We start from the raw sequence: 25,614 nt of genomic DNA on the forward strand, positions 1-25,614 counted from the left end.
TTGGCGGATGCTTTAGTTCAGGTCTGGGAGGAGATCCCTCATGACAACATTTGCCAACTATTCAGGAGCATGCCCAGGTGTTGTAGGGAGGTCAAACAGGCACGTGGAGGCCACACACACTACTGAGCATAATTTCCTTGTCTTGAGGCATTTCCACTGAAGTTGGATCAGCCTGTAATTTGATTTTCCACTAGGATTTTGAGTATCCTTCCAAATCCTGACCTCAATGGGATATTAATTTTGATCTACATTGATCATTTTTATGTTCTCAAAGCATGCCACTATGTAAAGAAAAAGATTTGCAGCTGCAATATTTCATTCAGTAATATCTATGATGTGGTATCTTAGTGTTAGGCTGGTTTCACATTCGCGTTAAAACAACGCTGCGCACTGCGTCGTTAAGCCCCGCCCCGATCCGGCTCCCTGCCCACCCCATCCGGGATCACCGCCTACTTTCGCATTTGCACGCATGCGATCGGCGCACCCTATCTTTAGCATAGGGTGCGCAGATCATGCGCTGCCAGTGTGAAAGTAGCGTGCTGCACACTTTTGACGGTGCGCCGTGCGCGCCGAAATGCAACATGCTGCATTTCGGCGCGCACGGCGCACCGTCAAAAGTGCGCAGCACGCTACTTTCACACTGGCAGCGCATGATCTGCGCACCCTATGCTAAAGATAGGGTGCGCCGATAGCATGCGTGCAAATGCGAAAGTAGGCGGTGATCCCGGATGGGGCGGGCAGGGAGCCGGATCGGGGCGGGGCTTAACGACGCAGTGCGCAGCGTTGTTTTAACGCAAATGTGAAACCAGGCTTACCTTTATTTTTTTGAGCAGTTTATATATGTATATATATTTATATATGTTCATTATATAAAAATATTTTTTTAAGAAAAAAGAAAGACAATTTAAGATGTGTCCATAAAAAAATTGAATATTTAAATTAAAAAAATATATATTAAGCATGTATTTCCTATTTTTCTATACTATTTTTCTATAATAGCATAATGGCATTAAAATGAATCCCCATGTAACAAGAAAAAAAGAGGCAACATTTTTTGAATATCTGAAAGAGAAACACCTTTAGAGCTGATGAAAAGAAGTAGAAACGCATCTTGTTACGAACGGAAAAAAATGACTCGATCTTGAAATGGTTAAAAATTCCTAAAATTCAGAATTTGAAGCGTGAGAGTTAAAAAAAAAAAACAAAAACAATTGGTATTCAACAATGGTTATAAAATCACGGTTAATTTTAACTAAATAGCTTTTTTATTTCAGCTTTAATAATGTAACTTTATGCACATTGCAGCCAATAAATGCTGAAGTTTTACTCCGAACTGCTGATTGCACGCAATGGATAAAGGAGGGGGAAATGAACACTTACGTATAAGGGGCTACTGTTTAATATGGAAGGAGAGTAGACAGCTCAATGCGACTAAGCACGAAATTTCATTTCACGTGCTCAATCACCAAAAGCACTGTAAAACAAGCTTGTGACGGGCCAACTCACCTAAATCACTACTGTATGGCCTTGGTTTTTACATTCACAGCTGCATTTAGCTGAGGCATGATATATAGCTCAATAGCTGTGAACAAGATACAGGTGAATGCCACATTTTACAGCTCCCTAGATCCTATATCCCAGCTACTAAACAAATAAACTAGATATGGCTTCCTACACATACATTTTTTTTAACTGAATTTTTTTCAGTCTTTTAAAAGAACATGATTTTTATTTTTTTTTGCTATGGAGATGTCTTTGGGAAAAAACATGAAATAAACATCAAACCTAGAGCATGTCGAAAGTGGAGAAAAAATATCAACGTCACAAAAGAAAAGCAAAAGTATGAAAAATTAAAATTGCACTAAAATGTGCTATTTCCAGTGCATTTAATGTTTTCTCGTATAATTTTTTGTTTCATTGCATTTTTATGAAACTTATATAACATAATGAACGGTATCAGTCTCCAGTTAGACTGACTGAAGATCATAAAAGAGTTCTGCTAAAGTTTCCTTAATTTAGGATGAGGCCCATCTGTTGAAGTCTATGGGTGCGTGAAGAAAGTCAAATGCCATATGGAGACAACGTTTAGCATCCGATTTTTATGGATACATTGCATCTCTGTAACATAGGAAACTGTAAATGATCTTGTAAATGGTTAATAGCTGGTGCTGTAAAAAAGGATTGTATACAAATGACAAGTAAGACAAAAAGGTTCCTACTTTTCTGAATGAAACTCTGAACAATTGCTTATACGGTCATGTGAATCTTCCCTAGGGCTAAAGCGGGAGTCACACATAGCAATCTCGCTAGCGAGATTGCTGCTGAGTCACAACTTTTGTGACACAACAGCGATCTCACCAGCGAGATCGCTGTGTGTGACAGTGATCAGCGAGCGGCCCCCCTGCCGGTATCGCTGATCGCTGCAAGAAACCTCTGGACATATTTTTCGTCGTCGGTCTCCCGCTGGCCAGCACGCATCACTGCGTGTGACAGGCGGGAGACCAGCGATCAGCTGTAAAAAATAATTAAAAAATAAAAAATATTGTTATTCTCACCTTCCGACATCCCACCCAGCCATCCCGCCTCTCTCCACGCTCCTGGTCCCAGTGATCCTTTGCATGAATGACCGTGAGACGTCGCTCTGCCGCGAGACCGTGACATTCTCGCGGTCATTGTCGCAAAGGATTACTGGGACCGGAGCGTGGAGAGAGGCAGGATGGCTGCGCGGGACGTCGGAAGGTGAGAATAACAATATTTTTAATTTTAATTCTATTTTTTTACAGGGATATGGCATCAGCGCTAACGAACACAGCGATGCCGGGCGCTCAGCATCGCTGTGCTGACCGCTGGTGAAGCTGTTTGTTTGACAGCTCACCAGCGATCACATAGCGACTTACCAGCGATCCTGACACGTTGATATCGTTGTCGGGATCGCTGGTAAGTCGCTATGTGTGACTCCAGCTTAAGTGTAGATGACTGTTTTCCTCTTCATCAGAGATAAACAGTTTGATTATGCTAATGAGATTCTGATCAGAGACTGATCAGGGTGTGATCAGATTTTTTCAAAGGTGGAGTGAATAAAAGTTTTTCTACCTCCATTATGTAACTTAAAATTGGACCAATTAAAAGGAAGAGCGCCATCGGATTCTCGGATGCAAATTGTGTATGCTGCAATTTTTTCATAAGACTGCTTGTTGCGAGGAAAAACATTAGACATGTGCACAGCTCCATAGAATAACTTGGGCTCAAGTGCTATCTGTCAAAACCACGGATAGGATTCATCCAATTTATATGGTCGTCTACATGAACCTCTAAGGCAGGGGTCACACGACCATCAATTCTCTCGTGAGAGAATTGGGTCGATTATGCTAATGTCACTCAGATCCAGCTCTGTCAGAGTTTGATCTGGGTTTCACCTTACTGTGATCCAAGTCTCTCCCTTGCCATTTATTTTTAACCTAGCGTAAACTCCAGTTGTGATGGATATTCCACTTTATATCAATCAAACATCTAGCTGTGGCATATAAAGGAGAAGCTTGGCAGTCCTAAGTAAGAGAAAGTAGAATAAAAGGTTCAAAGAAATACAGAAGTCAGTCATTTCAGTGTGAACCTCTTACCAAAATATTTTGATTTGTAGTATGAGCAACTTCGTATATATGAATCGGTGACATGGCATAACCCCAAAATCATTATCATCTCCATGAGTGACTGAGGATGGACATACTGTATCATACTTCTTAGATCAGATGCTAACAAGTGTATTTGCTGTCCGAGTGCAATCCGACAATATATCTGATCACGCTCAGACCAGTGTTAGTATATGGGGACTTGCTTATGTCCGAATTTTTCCTCGGATAAACATTGTCTGAAGAAAAACATTTCTGCATTTCCGAGTTGATCCAATCACACTCAGCCTTGCAAGTCTGTGAATGGAGAAAAATCAGACTACATTCAGATGACATCTGATTGCAGTTCAATTTACACGCAATGATACAGTGGAGAAGATGGAGAAAAAATTCTCCATCTTCTCAATTGTCAATGCAAAGATTTTTTAATGCCCAAATCCACATTGAAAAACAAAGCAATTTGTGGAAAAAAAACACTCTTGCATGGTTTTGACTATGTAGTAAACTACTGTCAAGTGTGAAAGAACTCTTAATCTAGGTTCACGCAGAAGTTTGAAAGAGGTTCCATTCCAATAAACATTTCAAAAACTGCTTTAAATACTCTTTTCATATTAAATTCAACTGAAAATTCACTTTGATGCTCTTAAAGCGAACCTGTCAGCAGGATTTTCCTTAGAAAAGTACAGACACTGTCAGGCTGAAGCTGTTATACTGATTAAAATTATATCTGGGGTGAAGAAATCCGTGTTGTAGTTCTTGTATAATCAGTGTTAGAAGTTTTCAATTAATGAGATTCTCGTACTTAGGGGCAGAACTGTAGGCAGGGTCTTAACTTCCTGCTCTAAGCAAGAGAAATCAAGGAAACACCTGCCCACAGGCCGCCCCGAAGCACAAACAGTCTGCCTCTATGATGAGGAGCATGTTTGTGCTTCGGGTTAGCCTATGGGCAGGTCTTTCCTTGGTTTCACTGGCCTAGAGCACCATGATAAGACTCTGCCTACAGTCCGGCCACATAGCACAGACATATTAACTGAAAACATCTATCAATAATTACACAAGAACCACAAGACAGATTTCTTCACCCCAAGTATTATTTTAATCAGTTTAACACTGCCAATCTGAGAGTGTCTGAAGTTTTTGTAGCAAAATCCTGCTGACAGGTTTGCTTTAAGGCAAATCTGAAGCAACGGTTTTGCAAACCTCACTGAAAGAAAATGAAGTTGAATGTCACCTTTTCATGGAGAAATCCACTTTAAACTTGATACTGCCCTGTAAAAACACTGGAAATAAAGTTTAGTCCTATTGAGAATCTGGTTGGATTCTTATGGGTCCAAAGAAGTCCCTATGACTCTAGCACTTAAAAAAAAACCTTTTGTTTCACAAAGTTACACTAAAAAGGCACAATTTTTATAATGGCAGTAATTTAATTACATTTTTATTTAGTTGTTTTGCAGCAATTTTCCAGAAATCTCAGCAGAAAAGTACAGAAATAAAACTTAACAAAAACAATGCTTGTAAAATCATTCTTCTAAAACCACATTTCAGAACCCCTGTAAGTCTTGTGTAAGTCCATAGCTGGCATGCCTTGACATAACCCTGTACTAAAGAAAATACAAAACTGCTCAAATTAATACTTGACACATTATACAACATCTTCTCTGATCTCTAGAGCTTTCGAAACCTAGAACCATGAAAGGACTTGCATTAATCTGAAAAAAAGGTTGTCTTCGTGGAACAATGCCTTTAAAACATACACACACATGTACATGTATATTACATTGGGCAATACTTAAAGGGAATCTATCAGATTTTTGATATGTAAACTGAGGACAGCATAAGGTAGTAGCTGAGAAACAGATTTCAGTGGTGTATCACTTATTAAGCTGTATGTTGTTATTACCACACGATGAAGGTTTTATCACCAGGAGCTAATCAACGCCCAGACTAATGCTCACATGAACTCTGGTCAGGCCACGCCCCCTCCTCTGATAAGAAGCTCACTGTTAATAGACAATGTACACAGAAATCTGTGGTGTGGGCGGGGTTAGCTTTCTGAACTCTGCTATCCGCTACATCTAAAAATTCTGATTGTATCACAACTGCTGCACCTAGAAAACTAAGTGATACATTGGTGGAATCAGGGTCTCTTTTGTTCCATTATGCTGCTTTGCGATGAGGCAGCAAAAACCTGGTGTTAAATTCCCTTTAATGGACTTTTACTATCCTGTTTGGAAAATTCCCTAAATAATGTACTGCAGCGAGTTTACTGAAAATTTATCCCTAGAAATATGATCCATCAAACAAGCTGAAAATTACTAATGCAAGTTGCCATTTTTAAAATATTACTTTAAGCCTTTGTGATATAATTATATTTTATTTCCCTCCTGTCACAGTCATTCAGTTTAATTAGATGTTAATTAAATTTCATTAATGGCATTAAATATCCATATAACGGCACATGGTAACAATATCAGATAATTATTGTTCTCACGAAAGACCAGAAACGATGCCCTTTCTAAACTGATGAGATTGTGTGACTTGAATATCATCTTCCTTTTTTGTCATGTTAGATGAACGTTTACACAATGAGACAAGGGGGAAAGGTAGTCTATATTATCCTAAGATTAAGTTTTGCTATAAAACCAACAATGAGGGATTCATAATAACAGAACAATAATTAAATTAACATTGCAAACTAAATCTTAAGATGTAAGGTGGTAATGATGGCTAATCTATAAGTCTTTACGTGCTTTTCTCAACGTAAGTCCTACCGAGGTCAAATCTCCATAATGATATGGAAGAAGCTCTCATCAACATTTTATTTTGTAGGGTTCTTATCTATTTTAAGCATAGATGTTTCCCTAGAGCATTATCTCGCTGATTTCTTAGGCTTGTACAGCAAAGCCAAAGATAAAATAAAGCAAAATCAGGAAAAAAAAGAAAATACAAAGATGTTGCAATGCATAATACCTGCTCGAATTTAACTTCACATGAGTTATAAAAATGATATTGTGAATATATGAAGTTGTAAAATTTTCCCTACTTACCCCTTTCCTTTCCCTTCCTCTCCAAATAGCTTTGAGTGATTTATTTGTGGAAAGTAATGTCTGTGTTTAAATGTTCTGTACTGTAAAGAAACAATAAAATATCCAGATAAGAAAACAGAATTGAAACTTGTAAATTAGTTATTGTCTAGAAGTTTGCCAAATAGAAACTGTTAAAACCAATCTCTACCATTGAAAACTCAATTTTGCGAAGAGATTCAACCATCCTTCATTGGAAATTGTAAAAAATGATCACCATTATTTTTGAGTAGAACATTATCTATAAAATCATAAATTTATGGTAAAAACAAAATACTACAGAAAGTAGTAACTAGAAAAAGTAAAAAAAAAACTAACATGTAACTCAATTTTACATGTATACTGATATGTTTTAACTTACAGCCAATTGCTCACACCAAAGAGTGGATGCTTAGCCTTGGCATGCACAAAGTGGTGTCAGGCTCAATGGAAAATGTACGCTCTGGTGGCACTAAAGGATAAGCTCAATGCTTCTGCTCTTGGTACCCGGACCTCTGTGGATAAGCTCACGCTTCTGCTCTTGGTACCCGGACCTCTGTGGATAAGCTCAATGCTTCTGCTCTTGGTACCCGGACCTCTGTGGATAAGCTCAATGCTTCTGCTCTTGGTACCCGGACCTCTGTGGATGAGCTCACGCTTCTGCTCTTGGTACCCGGACCTCTGTGGATAAGCTCAATGCTTCTGCTCTTGGTACCCGGACCTCTGTGGATAAGCTCACGCTTCTGCTCTTAGTACCCGGACCTCTGTGGATAACCTCAATGCTTCTGCTCTTGGTAACTGGACCTCTGTAGATCATCATTATTGGACAAAAGCTATACATTTCAAAAATTGTTTAAACGTTAAAGAAACCTTTAAGTACAAATTCTCAGTATTGAATATATCACTAGTTCTATAAACAACATTCTTGAACAAAAAGCTCAACCTGACATTGTGGGAACCCTTAAATTCAGTCCTTAAATTTATCAAAATGCAAAAACTACATTTAAGCAAGGCCAAGTCAAGGGTAGACACATATACCTTCAATTTAGTCCCTAAATCCAAGAAAGGGTTTAACATGACAGTCCAGCTTAACAGGGTCAAGAGATAGACCTGTTTCTTTATATAGCTTTGTTTGTGGCTGAGATGTTCTTATATATTCTATTTGTCTAAGAGAAAGAGACTGAAAAGGAAAGCCACCCTGTTTAATTGTACTTTACCTGGAGGGGGCACTTTAGGCACATGGGAGAGCTCATGAATAAAATATTACACATCGTCACATTTTTAATAATATTTGCAATACCAATTTGCATCAATATGATTTGAGCAACTTTGTGAATGGGCCAAAGACTACTCCAATAAAGATGACCCTTGGGTCATTCTCATTATTTTTGCTCTCACCAGCTCTGAGAGGTAACCTTAGGTTATTCTATAAAGTTTATCTAGTGCCATCCCTTGAATATAGAAATAACAATGGGTAAGTCTAATTATTTTAACATGCACATACAGTTAGGGCATTTCTTACTCACTCCACAACTAATATCAATTTATTTTGTATTCATTGCTGGTTAATCTAAAATTGTTTGCACTTTACAGATTTCTGTAAATGACCTGATTTGCTACATGCCTTGAACTGATAAAATTATTTAATGCATTGCTGATAAGAACTAGTACAGTGGCAAAATGGAGATGCTACCCACAAAAGTCAAGCAGATTTCAATTTTCATTTTCTAAACTGCCCAGAAAAAATGAAATATTAACTCCCGATTAATTGTGACATGCAATAACTAGAAATAATCAAATTTTTTTTAAATTTGAATTTGCCAGTGTAACATCTGTGCTGTTTCATGCTTCCACTTTGGCCGCTAGGCAACAGTGCACCTTTGTTGCTTGTGACCCCTGACAGCACCTGTCCTATTTTTTTCCCTGGGACTTTTGTTGCTGCTTTATAAGAAAGCTATGAGGTTAATTTTGGTCTAGTTTTTGATCACGTCTTCCTGAGAACCCTGGACAAGACAGTCAGCTATTTAAACCCCTGAAGCTCTGAATCCACTGTTAGTCAATAGCATTTCTATCCTGGTGTTTACTTCTGTGCTATTCTCATGTTTGTGCGATGATCTGTATGAGAATTCTGGTTTAGTGCTGCAGGGGTTAATACTTTTGGCCTCTCTGTGGTTCTGGGAGGGCTTTATATAGCCTTATTTGGGCTCTGTCCATTGTCAGTGATACTTTTGACCTCGGCTTAGTTCCTGACCCCTGTGTATCTGTGGATACTGTCTGCCTGTGTATGCATGCTTGTGTATGACCTGGTCTGTTCTTGTTTCTGATATTGCTGCCTGCCTCTGTATTTGTTTTGCCTCTCTGTTATGACCTTTGCCTGTCCCTGACCTTCCGTTCCATTGCTCCTGCCTTCACCGCGCTGTTATCTCAGGTTTCTAGACTCTGCTTTGTGACTAAGCAAATCCCTGTCTTGCCCCTCTTGTACCGTCCCATCTTCTGGCTTAGACCCATGCCTGCCCAACTACTCTCTGGGCATCTCTAGCCCAAGCGCCCTCTCTGGAGCTCCGTGGCTTGTCTCCGCCCCCAGACACTCCCCAGCAGTCACTTGCTTCAGGTACTGTTTACATGAAGCATGCATCTCCACCGCTGCTGTCCCACTACCCAGGTATATTTGAGCATAGTTCGTTCAACTCAGAACACATGCACTGGATCAGTGAGCAAGTGCAGTGCGGTGTTCCTGACAGTTTGGTGCTCTGATTATTACTGTTTTTTTTTTTGCTTGACTTTTGACTACCTGTTTCTTTTACAATTTAGTCCCTGAAATGACCTCTTGGCTTTGACCCTCCTTGACAACCCTTCCTGCCTCTGGTTCGCACTTCCAGATGGCAATCCTGCTGTGCAAGCAATCCACTGTACTCTGTTTGTATGACCAGATCCCTGTACAGGGTTAATGGGTTTAGGGGCATGTCAAGCCAAATGAGAATCATGAGGTCAAAGGAACTGGCCAAGGAGCTGAGAGACAGAAATGTGGCAAGGCACAGATCTGGCCAAGGTTACAAAAGAATTTCTGCAATAATCAAGGTTCCTAAGAGCACAGTGGCCTCCATAATCCTTAAATGGAAGTCGTTTGGGACCACCAGAAGTCTTCCTAGACCTGGCCATTCAGCAAAACTGAGCAATCGTGGGATGTATCCCTTGGGTAAAATTAAAGATATTTTATTTGATGACCAAAATACAAGAGTATGCCCACTTGTTTATATAAATCAGGGTTTTTGACAGATTTACGATCTGTGGTACATATGTGTAAGAGAAAAAGAAGGTCCAAAAACATATCAAGAAGGAAAATTCATACCAGTCAACATTTCATTAAATTCAGGTGAATAATACAAAGATGTCATGAAACGTTCCGAAACATAAAATACAGGGTGCCACTTGCTAAAACCTTACAAGTATGCCAATTTGATACCCTAGGCAAAATCCAAGCTTTTGGTAAATACATAACATACCCAAAGCGTGGGCTGCTTCTATATCTTGTATACCTTTGAAAAAAGTTACAAAATGAAAAGATGAGAATTCTAAAATACTAAAAAAAAATGTTTTCCCCCTTTACTGCCCATTTCATAAGAATTTAGTAGGTGGTACAAATGTGTGAAGTATCAAGCATTGGTTCTAGGAATCAATGACACTTAATTACTAAACTTGTTGTCCACCACTTGGAAAACCACTTCTCATTCTCTGTGTTTGGTCCCATTAAAATAAAAAAGCTTATACTCATCTTTCTTGCATGCGCCATTCACGTAATGTTGGCACTCACTCTCCCGCACCTCACATGAGTTTGTTATGTCACGTGAGCCCTGAGCGCAATCAGTACTGAAGGTGGGGACAGTGAAGCCAGCGCTGATTGGGTCCAGGGCTTGTGTGATATAACAACCTCACATGAGGTGCGGGAGAGCGAGTTGGGAGGTGAGTATAAGCATTTTTTATTTTAATAGGGAATGAGAAGAGGTTGTCAAAGTAATGGACAACCCAATTAAAATAACCTTCTTCTGTACTCCTCCTGACCATTTTATAACTAATTATTATGTGGCGCAATCACATGTAGTTTCAAGTCATTGTACTACCGAGTGACTATAAGAACCAGCGACATTTCATTATTAACATAATCTTTATCTAGATCCAAAGTATAAAGCAGTCACATAATCCTTATGGATGAAATATCAATGTGACCTTATTACCAGAAATAAGACCAAAAGAAACTCATGGAATTTAGTCCATAAAGAACTAGAAATGTCAGATTTACATTCGTTTCATATTTTTTATTTGCATTAATAAATTAAACAAACTTTACAAGAAAAGCCCCAAAGAAAACACAAAATAAATTTGAATATGTATTTTGGCAAAATATGACAATTAGAAAGACTATTTAAATTGAGTGTAATGCTTAACAATAGTTTGTAAAGGCAATTATAATTTCCAATTCTGAGAGTCATAATATCCAAGCTTTGTTATGTTGGGGAATACACTATAAAGCTCCTAATAATGAGATTGCCCATGCTCTGGAGACTGCCGTCTAATTAACTGTTGGATTTTCCATTCTATCAGTAAATACAGTGCAATTATCAAATTCTCGTTTTCCACATTGATGTTGGTCTGTAAATATTAAAGAAATGAAGGAGGTTACAATGTCGTCTAAGACAAAATGTCTTTCTTCGATATGAGATACTGCTCTACAACTACACATTTATTTTTACTACAGTACATCAATGAGATGCCTATATTAGCAGAGGATATATAACGCCCTACACCAAAAATACAAACAGAGGACCCGCCATTAAAATAATTTCACAAAAGGTTTCCATATTTGTACAGTATCATGTGGGCAAATACACACCATGCGGATTTGTATTCGAGAAAACATACAGAGTAATTTAAAATAAGCAAAGTAGAAAATCTCATCTAGATGTTGAGGAATATTTTTTTGCATAATTTGACCTGCGATGCTGATTTTTGCAATTCTTTCTGCATATCTTTATGACGGGTTGATAAATCAGCAACGAAATCATCATGAGGAGCATGTAAGTTAAACTCTGGGTTCAAATCCCACCAAGGACAAAAACTACAAGGCGTTTGTATGTTCTTCCCTTGTTTCATCCAGTTGGAAAAACAAGTAATTGGCTAGAGTAAATCAATTATTCAGAAATGATGACGAGAAAAAGGGTTTTTTTATTCACACTGCATTTCAACACCTTTCCAACGTCTTTATCAAAAGAAAAAATCAAATATTTGTTTTTGCCACCTGGTAAAAACTTTGTTATGGTGTTGAAATGCATTGTGAATAAAAAACCTTTTTGTCATCATCATTTCTGAAGAATTGATTTACTCCAGTAATAACAAAACTCACCTATGTGTTCATTCAACTGGATCCAATATTTTCTAGAGATTTATCCACCAGCCAGCTGTTTTTCTTCATGCCTACATAGTAGTTGTGCCTGTCACAACTCCACCAGGTGAGCATAACCAACACTCTCCTACTCTCTCCACCCTATTGTGCGCTCTGTTTCCCATTTCTAGATTTACACTCCCCGTGTTTGAGTGGGTTTCCTCCGGGTTCTCTGGTTTCTGTGCAAATGCCAAAGACATACTGATAGGGAATTTAGATTGTGATCCCCAATAATGACAGTACTGATGATGTCTGTAAAGTGCTGTGGAATTTATAGTGCTATATACAGCAGGTGAAATCAGTATTGAACACGTCACCAATTTTCTCAGTATATATATTTCTAAAGGTGCTATTAACACAAAATGCTAACCAGATGTCGGTAACAACCCATCCAATCCACACAGGCAAAGAAATCAAACCATGGATGTCTATCAATTAAGTTATGTGTAATAATGAGAAATGACATAGGGAAAAAGTATTGAACACATGAAAAAAGAGAAGTGCAGAAAGCCATGGAAAGTCATGACATCTCATGAAATCTATCAGTAATTAGAAATCAATCCTGCCACTTAGTGAAAAATAATATCAGCTGGATCAACTGATGGGCCTCTAAAAAGTTGTCTCATTACCAAAGTGCCACACAAGAAACATCTCATGAAGTGTAAGACCAGTGAGCTCTCTCAAGACCTTTGCAAGCTTATTATTTCTAATTCTGATGGCACTGATCACAAACAAATTTCCAAACTACTAAAAGTTCCAGTGAGCAGTGGCCACACTCCAGAAGTAGAAAAAACATCATTTCACCATAAACGACACGACCAGGTGCTTTCTGCAAGACTGAGACAGAGGAATGAAAAGAATTATTGGAAGCGTTATCCAAGAGCCAAGGACCACTTGTGGAGAGCTACAGAAAGACCTGGAACCAGCAGGTACAATTGTTTCAAAGAAAATTATAGGTAATGCTCTCAATCTTCATGGTCTATATATACTTCACAACATGAAAATCTTTATTGCAAAACAAAAAGCGTGTTCAAGTGTGTTTAAAGTTTTCTCAACAACATTTAGACAAGCCTGTGAAATACTGAGAGAATATAGTCTAGTCAAATGAGACCAAACTTGTGGAAGAAAAAATCCGCGCACTCACGTATTGAATAATGTTCATTTAATCCAGTATATGGAAATCCACACCAGTTGTTTCAGCCCAACCCAGGCTTTTCACAAAATCCTGTGATGGGCTGCAACATATGGTGTGGATTTTCATGTATTGGATTAAATGAGCATTATTCAATGATATTTCTTCCACTTTTACTGCTTTCCGCATGTACCTCGATTAGATGGAGTGCCGACCATTCCACTTGAGACCAAAATTGAAATCTTTGAATGCCATAATGCACTCCATATTTGGAGGTCAAAAGGCACGGCATATCATTTCAAAAACTCTACACCAACAGTAAAGTTTGGATGTGAGAACATCATTTTCGGGGGCTGTTTTTTCAGCATACAGCACTGTTCAAACTTTGTTTAATTGCAGGAAGGATGAATGGACAAATGTACCTAGACTTACTTGATAAAATAAAAATCTGCTGCCATCTTCCAGGGAGTCCCGCACAACAAAGACCCACTCAGCGTGCTCTGCAATCAGGAGTCCCGCACAACAATCTCCCGCTTGGCGTACTCTGCCCTGCACACCAGGCGGCGCTCCCCGGTCCTTCCTGCGCTCATCCTCTTTCGCTGCTGCGCGGCCTGACGCTACCCTCAGGGCGACGCAGGTCTGCCCTCTTACCTCTCGCTCACGGGAACTCTCTCTCACATCCCACACAAAAACCCCTTATCCCCCCTGGGTCAACACCCCCCACTCTGCAGGTCATGGGTCTGCTCCATCTCAATTTCCTTCAACCCCGGCAACAAGAGGCTCGGCCCCAGTAGTTCCGGCCCCGGTGCCCTGTCAGCACCCACAGCCCTGTCTCCTTCCTTACATTTGGCTCAATAAATAGCTAAAGGATTATAGTATGCAGTCAGCATGCATGTAGTACATGCCTCAGTTTATGTCCATGCAGGCAATGGATGCTCGTGATATGAGTCAAAAGGAAGATTTTGTGCTTTCTCAACATTCACTGAGACTCCATAAATAAATTCATGGGTTTTGCCAATGGCAGATGCAGGTGCATTTGTTGTGTAATTGGATGTTCTGTACAGTGAAATTTAGTTCAGTTCCAGTGTGGCCTCGGCTACTAAACAGTCCACTCAATATTTCATTGAATTTTGAATAATATAAAGGACAAGAACATAGCTCATGGAGGAAGAAGTTGTAGCACACATGATATTTGTTAGTCAATCATATAAGTCCACATTCCATTTGGTTAGACACGTTTTAAGAAGATTTTCTAATTAATTTCCACAGGAAAAGATATAAGACAAGATAACAGGTGTCATGGAGAAAACAGAATACAAAATATAATAACTTCAATTGAAAAAGTCTTAAATATTTCCTACATTGCCAGGAAAAAACACATATATTAACAAGCCTATGCTCTGAGTTACTAAATTGTAGTTGTTTTTTTTTCTCTTGCCCTTATGTGTTTCTGTGTCCAATTTCCATCCAATATATTATTTACCCAATTAATTTTCATTCACATGGTTTGAGGGAAGTTTTTCATATAAGCAATACCCTTATATGACTAAATATGCAGCACAGCTATTCTCAAGTCCATCTATGCACTATAGGTTCTATGTACCTCACTGTATGAGGACTTTATATGTACCTGGACTATAGAGACCTGCAATGTCCTGTTTGACTATTATCAGTGGTGTGTACATAATAGCTCTGTTCATGTTTTTTTATACATAAATTTTGTCTTTGGCAAAACTGTTATTTGAAATTTAATCAGCCGGAGTCTAATCTTCAGACATTTATGAAATTATATGTTACTAAGTAATCATGCACGCTGATCTATCTCCTTGTATTTACCTATGTTTCTTATTTGTATTTCCTTTTTGTTCTTTTTTCTCCAATTTTTTATTGTCTCTTAGGCATTGCTTGTCAGGCTATGTGTAATAATTTAATATTGTATATTTGTTTTGTTTTTTTGCAGTGTATTATATTTGATGAAGGTCATCTAGACCAAAAGATTATATATTTATACACTATTTCTTGATTGCAATAAAAATTGGCAGTTATTTTTAGCGTACCAGATTCCACATATTTTATATCGTAAGGGTGGATGAGGAAGAGCAGGAGGGGGTTCAGGAACTGCTGTCGGAAGTGGAGAAAACACTGATAGAAGTAGGGCCAGCAATCCACAGCATTGTTAGCACATGTTCTGTGCCAGGGTGGGACTGAGCCCTGGACTCCACAATGTTCACAGAGTGTGCCGTCAGGGAAAAGTAACATCCCTGGCCACAAGTGCTTGCTCACGTGTGTACAATGCCAGTAACTGCATTGGTAAGGGGAGGGTGATGTTCTTTGACAAGTGCTGGTTCAAGGTGGGGATGCCACATTAGGAGAAAGAGTGAAGACTGGGAAAGGAGGTCTGTGGGATGGCTACCGCCATGAGTCGGCGGAAGTCCTCCTTGTCTGCAAACCTAAACGGCAACATTTCCTTGACAAGCAGTCTGGAAATGTGCCAGCTTAGCATTTGGGTCTTTGGATGGGTAGCTCGGAACTTTCATTTTCATTCCATGGCCTGGGATAGTAACAGCTGAACACTGTGCTGAGACAAGTTTTTGTGAGTGATAATGATGCCTCAGAATGTGCAAGGACAGGAGCAGGAAGGGAGGCATCTGTGCCAGTTTCATGGACAGTGAATTGGAAGCACGTAGCACAGAGGAAGAGGCAGTGATGTCACCCTCTTGCAACAATCGTGAACCCAGGCGTTCGTCCGACTTAGTCGGGTGCTTAGATGATATGTGCCTGATCATGTTAGTGGTGGTTAGGCTTTTAGTAGTCAAGTGTTTGCTGATCTCAGCATGGCACAGATTGCAAATGACCATATTTTTTGTCTGCAAACTCTCTTTAAAAAAGTCCCAGTCTGGGGATCACCTAACTCTTTGACGAAAAAATTCAGAAGTGTCAGAAGTGTTGGTGCTCTGCGGAACAGTCCTTCTGGTCACCCCACTGCTTCCTTCTGTCTGTTTCGGTGTTGCCAAACTGATCCAAACTGTTGGATGCTGAAAATGGACAGTGTAGAAAACTAGGTGTTGATGGCTATCATGCTGGAATCATTATCTGTTATCCAACCGACGACCTGTTCGCAGTAGTGTGGTTTCATAAGTGGTGTACCGTGCATCCCTACAAAATGGAACAGGAAGCTATGTGTCATGGAAGGGCAAGTTTCTTGTTATCCAGCAACAGGCGTAGTCACAACTGTCCAATGTCTTCGGTGTATGCGTTCACCATCATCAGAACTTCCACTTCCCCATCCCTTACCACACGCCTTACGCATTTTCTAATTGCTAGGTCTCTGGAAACCAAATTTATTTGTAAGAAAAATTTTTTTTTAAAAATGTCATCTGCAGCAGGCAAAGCAATTTTTTGGAGTTTAATACCACAGTAATGTAACACAAAGCAGGTAATACTCTATGGATGACAAATTCAAACTAATTTCATTTTTGTACGATATTTTGAAGTATTATATACCACAGAAATGTAAAACAAAACATGTAATACTCTCTGGATGACTAAAACAATCCAGAAATACTTTTGAATGCGTTTTGGAGTGTTATACATCAACGTAATGTAACACAAAGCACGTAATACTCTATGAATGACAATGTAGTCAGTTTTTTTCACCCCCCCAAAAAAATAATGTGGTTCTGTTTAGCAGCTATATATTTAGCAATGTATTGCAAAGATCTAAGTCTTGCCTAGAGGCTGTATTCTGCCACTCTCCCTGCTCCTGCAACTGTTCCTTGGCTAAATGAAGAATGTATCTGATACAAACATCAAAGCACAAAATTAGCCCTTACGAGGGCTGTTAGCATGATAGTTCAGCATCAGCACAAGTATCAACACTAGTGGACTCTGATTTGTTCAAATGTGCACACACAGGCCTGGATAACTGCTCTTTCCCTCCAATCAGAAATGTCTCTGGGCTGTGCAATGGTGTCAGTGAGCTAAGCATGGTGGCGCCAGTCTTTTTATAACCACTAATGAGGCCAGCCAATCACAGTAACGCCCCTACCAAGATGGCTATGGCATTAAAGTGACTGGCAGCAATTTCCACATGCTTTTTGGCTGTGTAACTGGCACCAAACATGAGGGTTGGAGATTTGAGCTTCAAATCTGAGCACCAGCCAATGCTCACTGAGTAACGAGCACATCCGAGGACCCAGATACTAGAGTGATATCTGAGTATCACCAAGCACGTTCGCTCATCCCTACAGTTTAGGAGAGGAAACTGCTCCTTATTATGCCTCTTCGACAAGGTAAGATGTCCCTATTCTCCCTCTCATCTTCTCCCAAGAGGGATAAGGGAGGTTCCCAGAGATGTATGAAGTGGAAATAAGTAAAATACACTAAATAACTGAGATCCAGGAGGATTCAGTAAGTAATCAGGAAGTAGGATGGAGGGTTAAACTAAGTAGAATGTTACCCATCTGCGTTTGTGTGACATATTTAAATCTTACATGAAGATCTGGGCAGATAAAATGACAAAACACTGATTACTATATAATGTAAATGTAATAACCTGCAGGTACAGATGATGTCGCCATGGATCCGAGACAGACCAAGAGTTAAAGGTTTATTTACAGGAATTTTCTCTCCATGCAGGGAGGAACAGTAGGGGGTTAAATGTGACAGAGTAAAACAGTAAAGCAGAACAATGCTGAAGGAAACAGTTAAACGGTTATGCAGCATTAAAACGGTTAAACTAGGATAATTATCACTTATCAGTCCGGGAAAAGCTTGATTAAAGGGTCTACTTCTCCCACGTCGGCACAGGCAACAGCGGCGCATGCAGTCTCTACAGTCTCTGCTCAAGTTGAAGTTAGGACCTCCAGGGGTTAAAGCAGGAAGCTGGGAGCTGATGAGGAATCTGGGTCTCCGGGCTCTGAGTCTCTGTGCAATACCCTGCCTGTCTCACCACAGGAGCGATGCTGCGCACGCTGTTAAGTCTCTTCAGCACCATCAGGGGTTCCAGGTCGTCACTGTGGTCTCCGGGACTGCACGCTCGCCTCACTGTCTCAATACTCTCAGGGGGAAAGTCTCCTCTGGCATGGAGGCTAACGTATCCACGTACTCACATACGGTCCTCAAAACGCCTTGTCCTTCAGTCTCAGTCCTCAGATGGGGAACACTCTCTCTCTCTGGGTGCGCGGTGTAGCAGCCTGCTCTCTGTCCACTACGCGCTCCTTTCCCGCCCTGACGCTGCACAGTTTCCTGTCTGTCCTCTCTTCTTCCCAGTCACTGCCCCCCACGGTCACATGGTACATTCGGTCCAGGTCAGAATGTCTTCCCCCAGGCAACCCTGCTGTCTGACTAGGTGGTTCCGGACATGGAGCAGAGGAGGTAACCCCTTTTGTGCTCTCCTTCCTCTTCACCCCCTTACATAAGGTCAATAGCCCTTCTTTTCCAAAGGGAGCATAAAGTCTGAAAGATGTGAAAAGTGCACCGACTCATGTGCAGCAAAGATGACATTTGTAAATCCAACCGTAACGGAAATCTATAAGCAGGTTTTTACTATGGAATCCAAGAGGGGTATAATATAGGGCTGAGAGCCTGATTCCAACAATGTATCAGTTGATGGTCAGCTTGCTGTCATTTTGATGCAAACACAGTTCTCTCTGCTTCATATTTAGCAATTCCTTGAATGTTGAGTAGTGATGGGTGAGTATACTCGATACTTGGGTTTCCCAGAGCATGCTTGGGTAGTCTCCAAGTATTTTATATTGCTCAGAGATTTAGTTTTCATCGTCTCAGCTGCATGATTTACGGCTGCTGGACAGCCTGAATGCATGTAAGGAATGCCTGTTTGTTAGGCAATCCCCTCATGTATTCAACCTGTCTAGCAGCCGTAAATCATGCAGCTGTGGTGAGGAAAACTAAGTCTCCAAGCACTACAAAATACTCGGAGACCATCCGAGCATGCTCTGGGAACCCCGTCCACGCCACAAATTGACTACTGAGTACTGGCAGAAATCTCCCAGTCAGTGGAATGGGCAGAGTTATACTGAACAGTTGACTAAGAGGCCCGAGACACCTTGTCCTATAGTGATAATTTCCTGCTGATAAAACACTGATTTTATTGAAACACAGGCTAATACGTGATGATTAGTCACTGGATTCAGGCTCTCAGCCCTTACTAATTGCTGCTAAAACCTGCTCATAGATTCCCTTTAAGTAGCTTAATGTAATCTATGAGCAGGTTTTTGCTAATTAATCTTAGGACATGTATGAGGTAGGTGAGCACAGATTTCAGCATTGTGTCACGTGTCACTCTGTGTGCAACTGATTACTTACAATAAAGGTTTTATCTCCTGGTGATTATCATTGTCCTGACTACAATAGCTACAGTTGCATGTGCATGCTAGTCTGACTCCTCCCCCTATTGTGATAAGAATCTCACAGTCCATAGACAATGGACATGCAGAGCCTGGTGTTGGCGGGGTTAGCTTTCTCAGCTCTGCTGAGATTGTCAAATCTAAGAACTTTGATTGTGCCACAATTGCTACACTGTAAACTAAGTGATACAAAAAGGGATTCTGGGTCATGCTGCTCTCAGATGGGGTAGCAAACACCTGCTGACAGATTCCCTTTTGTACATACATATTATCAGTAATCCAGCTAAATGCATAGATATGAACTGATGAACAATGCATGTTTCCAGAGCAAACATATTTCTCTATATTTGCTAAAAATGTGCTATTTTGTACCGAAAAAGATTGAAAATCAGTTTATGAAATAAAGAATAAGCAAAACAAAACACAACATAATAAAAATAGAATAATACAAAGCAATATAACAATTATGGAAATATCAGTCATTGAATTTGCTAATTATATATGTGATTTTGCAAACAGTTTCAAGTAAGATTACAAAAATATATTCTTTCAAACAATATCTTAGCTTCGCCCAGGGACTCGCCATCACCTCCGCTTCGTAAAACATTCTCTGCTGTTTAAAATAGCAAAGTAAATTAAAAACATGACAATGAAGCTCTGCTGAACAATCAACGGCATAACTGCGGCTCCGAAAAGCAGAAAGGAGATTAAAAAGCGTCTTCTCTGTGATAGAACTTTTTTACCGCTGCGTTCGAGTGTATTATTTTTGGTTGTATCATCATGTCACAGAACAGCTCACTTCACCTGAATTTACCTTCGGAAACATTTCATTACAATAAGGAAAAACAAAACTCTTGTGCACGTAAAAGCTCGGCGCTTAACGTTCACACTCAGCCTTACATTACTGTTAAAAATACATTTGTGATGGAAAAATAGGAAATATTTTCATACTCTTTATTCCTGTTCTCATAACAACCTGCATATTTAATGTTCCACATTATCTAAAGGGTTTTCCCACTACACGGGGACCCCCAGTTTAATCAATTTAGGACCACAATCAAAATAAAATCTCACTTCCTGCAGCATCACCGTTCCAACAATGTCGAAGGCACTTTCCTTTAAGAATTGTTGATGTACAGTATAATAACTGATGCCGTGCCAATTGCGTATGGAGGATAATTGAGATGAAAGCTGCCTGTTTTTTGAGGATGAAATTCAGAAGATTTTTTTATATGCTTATGTGAACATAGCCTGAGAGGAAGAGGTGGTCTGTTTTCCCAATTTGACTAATGAAATCGGGGCACCATTTTTCATGTGTGCTGGGCTAAGCCTCTTTCATATGTCATTACACATAGAATAAGATTCTAGAAATTTAAGCAGTCAACACTTGATGAAATTAATGAGCCCTTTAAGGGCCGTGATGATGGATAAGCATTGTAGGCACATGCCTAGGGTGCTAACTCTTGCCTCTTTGTAGGGGGCACAGTTTGAAAAAAAAAACTAACATTGCATATGCCTCCTGCCGCCAGATTCCTACCTCCAACCACAGGCATTCAGGCACATTGTCGGCGTGAGTCCCTGACACAGCTTACTGCCTACGCCCTGGCCAGCATTACCTCCTTGCACTCATCTGTCTTTTCGTCTTTAAGATGCAAATATACTGTAATTGACATGAGCACTGACCGAGACAGGATCAGAGGAGCTGTAATCAGCTCTTTGCTCTACCAGGAACTCCAGCAAGAAGCAGGCTACTTACTTCTGGCCTGAGCTTTGTTGGAGGACAGCAGCATGCAGGAGGTGATTGCAGCGATGACATCACTGCATCGCGCCTGGCAGTGCCTAAAGGCCCCGTCACACTAAGCGACTTACCAGCGATCCCGACACCGATATCAAGGTGTCAGGATCGCTAGTAAGTCGCTATGTGATCGCTGGTGAGCTGTCACACAGACAGCTTCACCAGCGATCAGCACAGCGATGCCGAGCGCCCGGCATCGCTGACCATCGCTGTAAAAAATAGAATCAAAATAAAAAATATAGTTATTCTCACCTTCCGACGTCGCGTTCAGCCATCCTGCCTCTCTCCACGCTCCGGTCCCAGTGATCCTTTGCACGAGTGACCGCGAGATGTCACGGTCTCGAGGGATAACAAAGTCTCGCGGTCATTCGTGCAAAGGATCACTGGGACCGGAGCGTGGAGAGAGGCAGGATGGCTGAACGCGACGTCGGAAGGTGAGAATAACTATATTTTTTATTTTTTGTATTATTTTTTACACCTGATCGCTGGTCTCCCGCTGTCACACACAGCGATGCGTGCTGGCCAGCGGGAGACCAGCGACCAAAGAAATGTCCAGAGGTTTCTTCCAGCGATCAGCGATACCAGCAGGGGGGGCCACTCGCTGATCGCTGTCACACACAGCGATCTCGCTGGTGAGATCGCTGTTACGTCACAAAAGTTGTGACTCAGCAGCGATCTCGCTACCGAGATCGCTTAGTGAGACGGGGCCTTAATTCTATTTAAGATAAAAGAGGAGACGAAGACTGCAGTGGCTGTAGAAGACATTTTATTATATTAGGGGCTGTTGAAGACATTATATTATAGACATTATATTATATGAGGGTCTGTGGAGACATTATATCATATGGGGGGTTGTGAGGACATCATATTATATGAAGGTGTATGGAAGATATTATATGAGGGGTTGTGGCAACATTGTATTATATGAGGTGCTGTGCGGACATCATATTATATGAGGGGCCATGGAAGAAATATTATATGAGGGTCTGTGGAGACATCATATAATATCCGGGGCTGTAGAAGACATTATATTATATGAGAGTCTGTGGACACATCATATTATAGGATAGGTTGTAGAAGACATTATATTATAAGAGGGGGTGTAGAAAACATTATATTATATGAGGGGTTGTAGAAGATATTATATTATATAAGGGGCTGTAGAAGACATTATATTATATGAGGGTCTGTGGAGACATCAGTCATATTATATGAGGGGTTGTAGAAGACATATTATATTATATTAAGATCTGTGGGGACATCATATTATTTGAAGGACTGTAGAATATCCTGCAGAACATGCTTAATGCAAGTAGAAACAATTGAACATCAAATAGGTTTTATTGTACATGAATTAAAGGGATTGACCACTACTATTTAATGGATTGCCTATCCGTATAAGCCATCCGTATCTAATTGGCTGAGGTGCAACACTTGTCACCCCTGCCAGTCAGCTGATACAAGCACTAGCATTGGTCAGAAATTCACAGGTGCTGCCACAACAGAATAGCACCGTCAAAACTATATTGACCGCAGCCTAGTACTGCAGATCCACCCACTATTCATTGTAGCATTGGCCACAATAAAAATGATGGAGCTGTTTTGGTTTTGGCTGCATCCGTGAAATTCTGATCAGTGGCAGCGCTGGTAACAGCTGATCGGCAGGAGTGACAAGTGTGATCGCCACCACCGGTAATAGCTGATCCGAGGGGGTGCTAAGTATTGTACCCCTCCTGATTAGATATTGATGGCCTACATAAGGATAAGCCATCAATAAAAAAGTAGTAGCCAACACATTTAATTGTATCTTTCTAGCCTAATGGCTTATTAAAAATGTAAGTTCTCTCCCACAGAAATATGGTCTTAATATGACAGAAACGACTTATTTACCAGCTTTATACCTTCGTTTTGGAAGGGAAGTTAATATAGAATTAAAAATCAGATACATTGTGTGCAGCTATTCAATCAAATTAAATCTATCCTTAATAATTTTCCAACCATAATGTCGTTGTGAACCCATTCTTTCACATGCTGAATTGAAGATATATTGAGAAAGAAAGGCTCCGGTTATAGAACTTGTGAATTAATCAGGGACTGTTGAGATTGCACATTTATTTACAGTCAATATCTGATTCACCTCTAGGAACCTTCTGTTGTCAGGGCGTAAATAAACCATAAAATAACATTTCCAATATTAGCTGGAATTGCCAAGGTTGCTCAAAAAAAGTTAATTTAATTTAAAAGCTTGGCAAAAAAAAGCAGAATATGTTCCTAACGTGTTCCTAAATTACCTAGCTGTGGGAAAGTTAAAGTATATGCTTAGCCGAGGAAGGATCTGACAAGGAAGCTAAAGCCTATAAAATACAGAAAGGAAAAATGATATAATGCAGTAAAATATAAGTTAGTAAATCACCATATCTAAAATCTAGCACTATATTATATCAATATCTGTTATACAGAACCTTCAGTCTCCTGACATGTCTGTTTTGATGGATACTTGTATTTTCCATGAATATCCATCATTTCACTTGGATATATAAGAATAAATTGACACGTGGGTGCAACGATTCCACATTTCAATGGCATGTTTTCATACTGAAAGCATTAGACTTTCCTTATTCTCATTGCTCACCTCTCTGGCCCCTCCGTTACTCACTACCCCCCATTCAATCCTCATATTATCTTCTGATCTCCCACTGCTCACAATGGAATATCTGGGCCTCTCATACTGTGTTGGACTTCCGGGTGTCATGGTGTCCCACTTGGGTTCTGCACAGATGCATGAGAGGTCATAGTGCATGTCTGGACGTCATGATGCCGTTGACCTTCTGCGTGCACAGGCAGAAACCGCCTGGGTGCCATTGACACCTGGAAGTCTGGCACAGTTTAAATTTCAATGCAAGTGCTGGGGGATGAGAAAATTTGAAAAATAACAGACAATAAAATAATAAAAATAATAAAGCTATGTTGACTCTACTCATGTCTGCAGTCCCTCACTACTCACCGCCATCAGTCCGGTACTAGCCGCCACTCCTCATTTCTTGATGATTTCATTGGAATCTGTGTTCTTCTTGCAATGTGTCATAGTGCCCACAAGGGTTCTTTGCAGGCTTGCGGGAGATCAACGGCAAAATGATATCACAAGTGTGCCGTGAATTCCAGCCTCCTACGCAGAACCCTCCCAGGCGCCATAACACCCAAAAGTCCGGGACAGTGTGAGAGAACTGGGATTCCAACTCAAAGAATGTGTGATCAGAAGATGTGGTCAGGACTGGCCTGGTAGTGGTGAGTAGATGAGGAGCTGGAGCGGTGAGCGGAGTGTGAACATCACTATATTTGTTATTTTTCACATATTAAATTTATTATGCTTTAGAGTCTGGAAGTACATTAAATCCCTGAATAACAACTTTTCAGCAAGTCATTTTTCCAGTGAGAAAAGCATGAACAGATGAATTTGAATCTGTCTGATCCATTCATCTCTACTTGAAGTGTAAATGCAGCTTTAAGGGGGCTTCATCAGAAAAAAATAACTGCAGAAAGTGCAGCGATTGGACTGGAGAGGACTGGGGTAAAGTTACTTTAACCTCTTCACCCCCAAGGGTGGTTTGCACGTTCATGACCGGGACAATTTTTACAATTCTGACCACTGTACCTTTATGAGGTCATAACTCTGGAACGCTTCCATGGATCCCGGTGATTCTGACAATGTTTTCTCGAGACATATTGTACTTCATGTTAGTGGTAAAATTTCATTCAAATAACTTGCGTTTATTTGTGAGAAAAACGGAAATTTGTCGAAAACTTTGAAAATTTCGCAATTTTCCTAATTTGAATTTTTATGCCCTTAAATCACAGAGATATAGCACACAAAAAACTGAGTAAGTAACATTTCCCACATGTTTACTTTACATCAGCACAATTTTGGAACCAAAATTTTTTTTTGTTAGGAAGTTATAAGGGTTAAAAGTTGACCAGCGATTTCTCATTTTTACAACACCATTTTATTTTTAGGACCACATCACATTTGAGGTCACTTTGAGGGGTCTATATGATAGAAAATACCCAAAAGTGACACCATTCTAAAAACTGCACCCCTTAAGGTGCTCAAAACCACATTCAAGAAGTTTATTAACCCTTTAGGTGCGTCACAGGAATTTTTTTGAATATTTAAAAAAAATGAACATCTAACTTTTT

At 40.1% G+C, this 25,614-nt stretch overlaps 1 long non-coding RNA gene across 1 annotated transcript in view; it reads right to left on the reverse strand.

Moving 5' to 3' along the window:
* LOC141084966 (uncharacterized) overlaps window positions 1-25,614 on the reverse strand; it is a 503,577-nt gene that overhangs the window by 285,240 nt on the left and 192,723 nt on the right. Inside the window, exon 2 of the long non-coding RNA XR_012231190.1 lies at window positions 6,674-6,753. This is a non-coding gene — a long non-coding RNA (uncharacterized lncRNA). The remainder of the gene's footprint in view (window positions 1-6,673; window positions 6,754-25,614) is intronic.

The sequence above is a fragment of the Dendrobates tinctorius genome, unplaced genomic scaffold (assembly GCF_039654945.1).
Source record: "Dendrobates tinctorius isolate UK_male_01 unplaced genomic scaffold, ASM3965494v1 ptg000028l, whole genome shotgun sequence".
In the NCBI taxonomy this organism is placed as follows: Eukaryota; Metazoa; Chordata; class Amphibia; order Anura; family Dendrobatidae; genus Dendrobates; species Dendrobates tinctorius.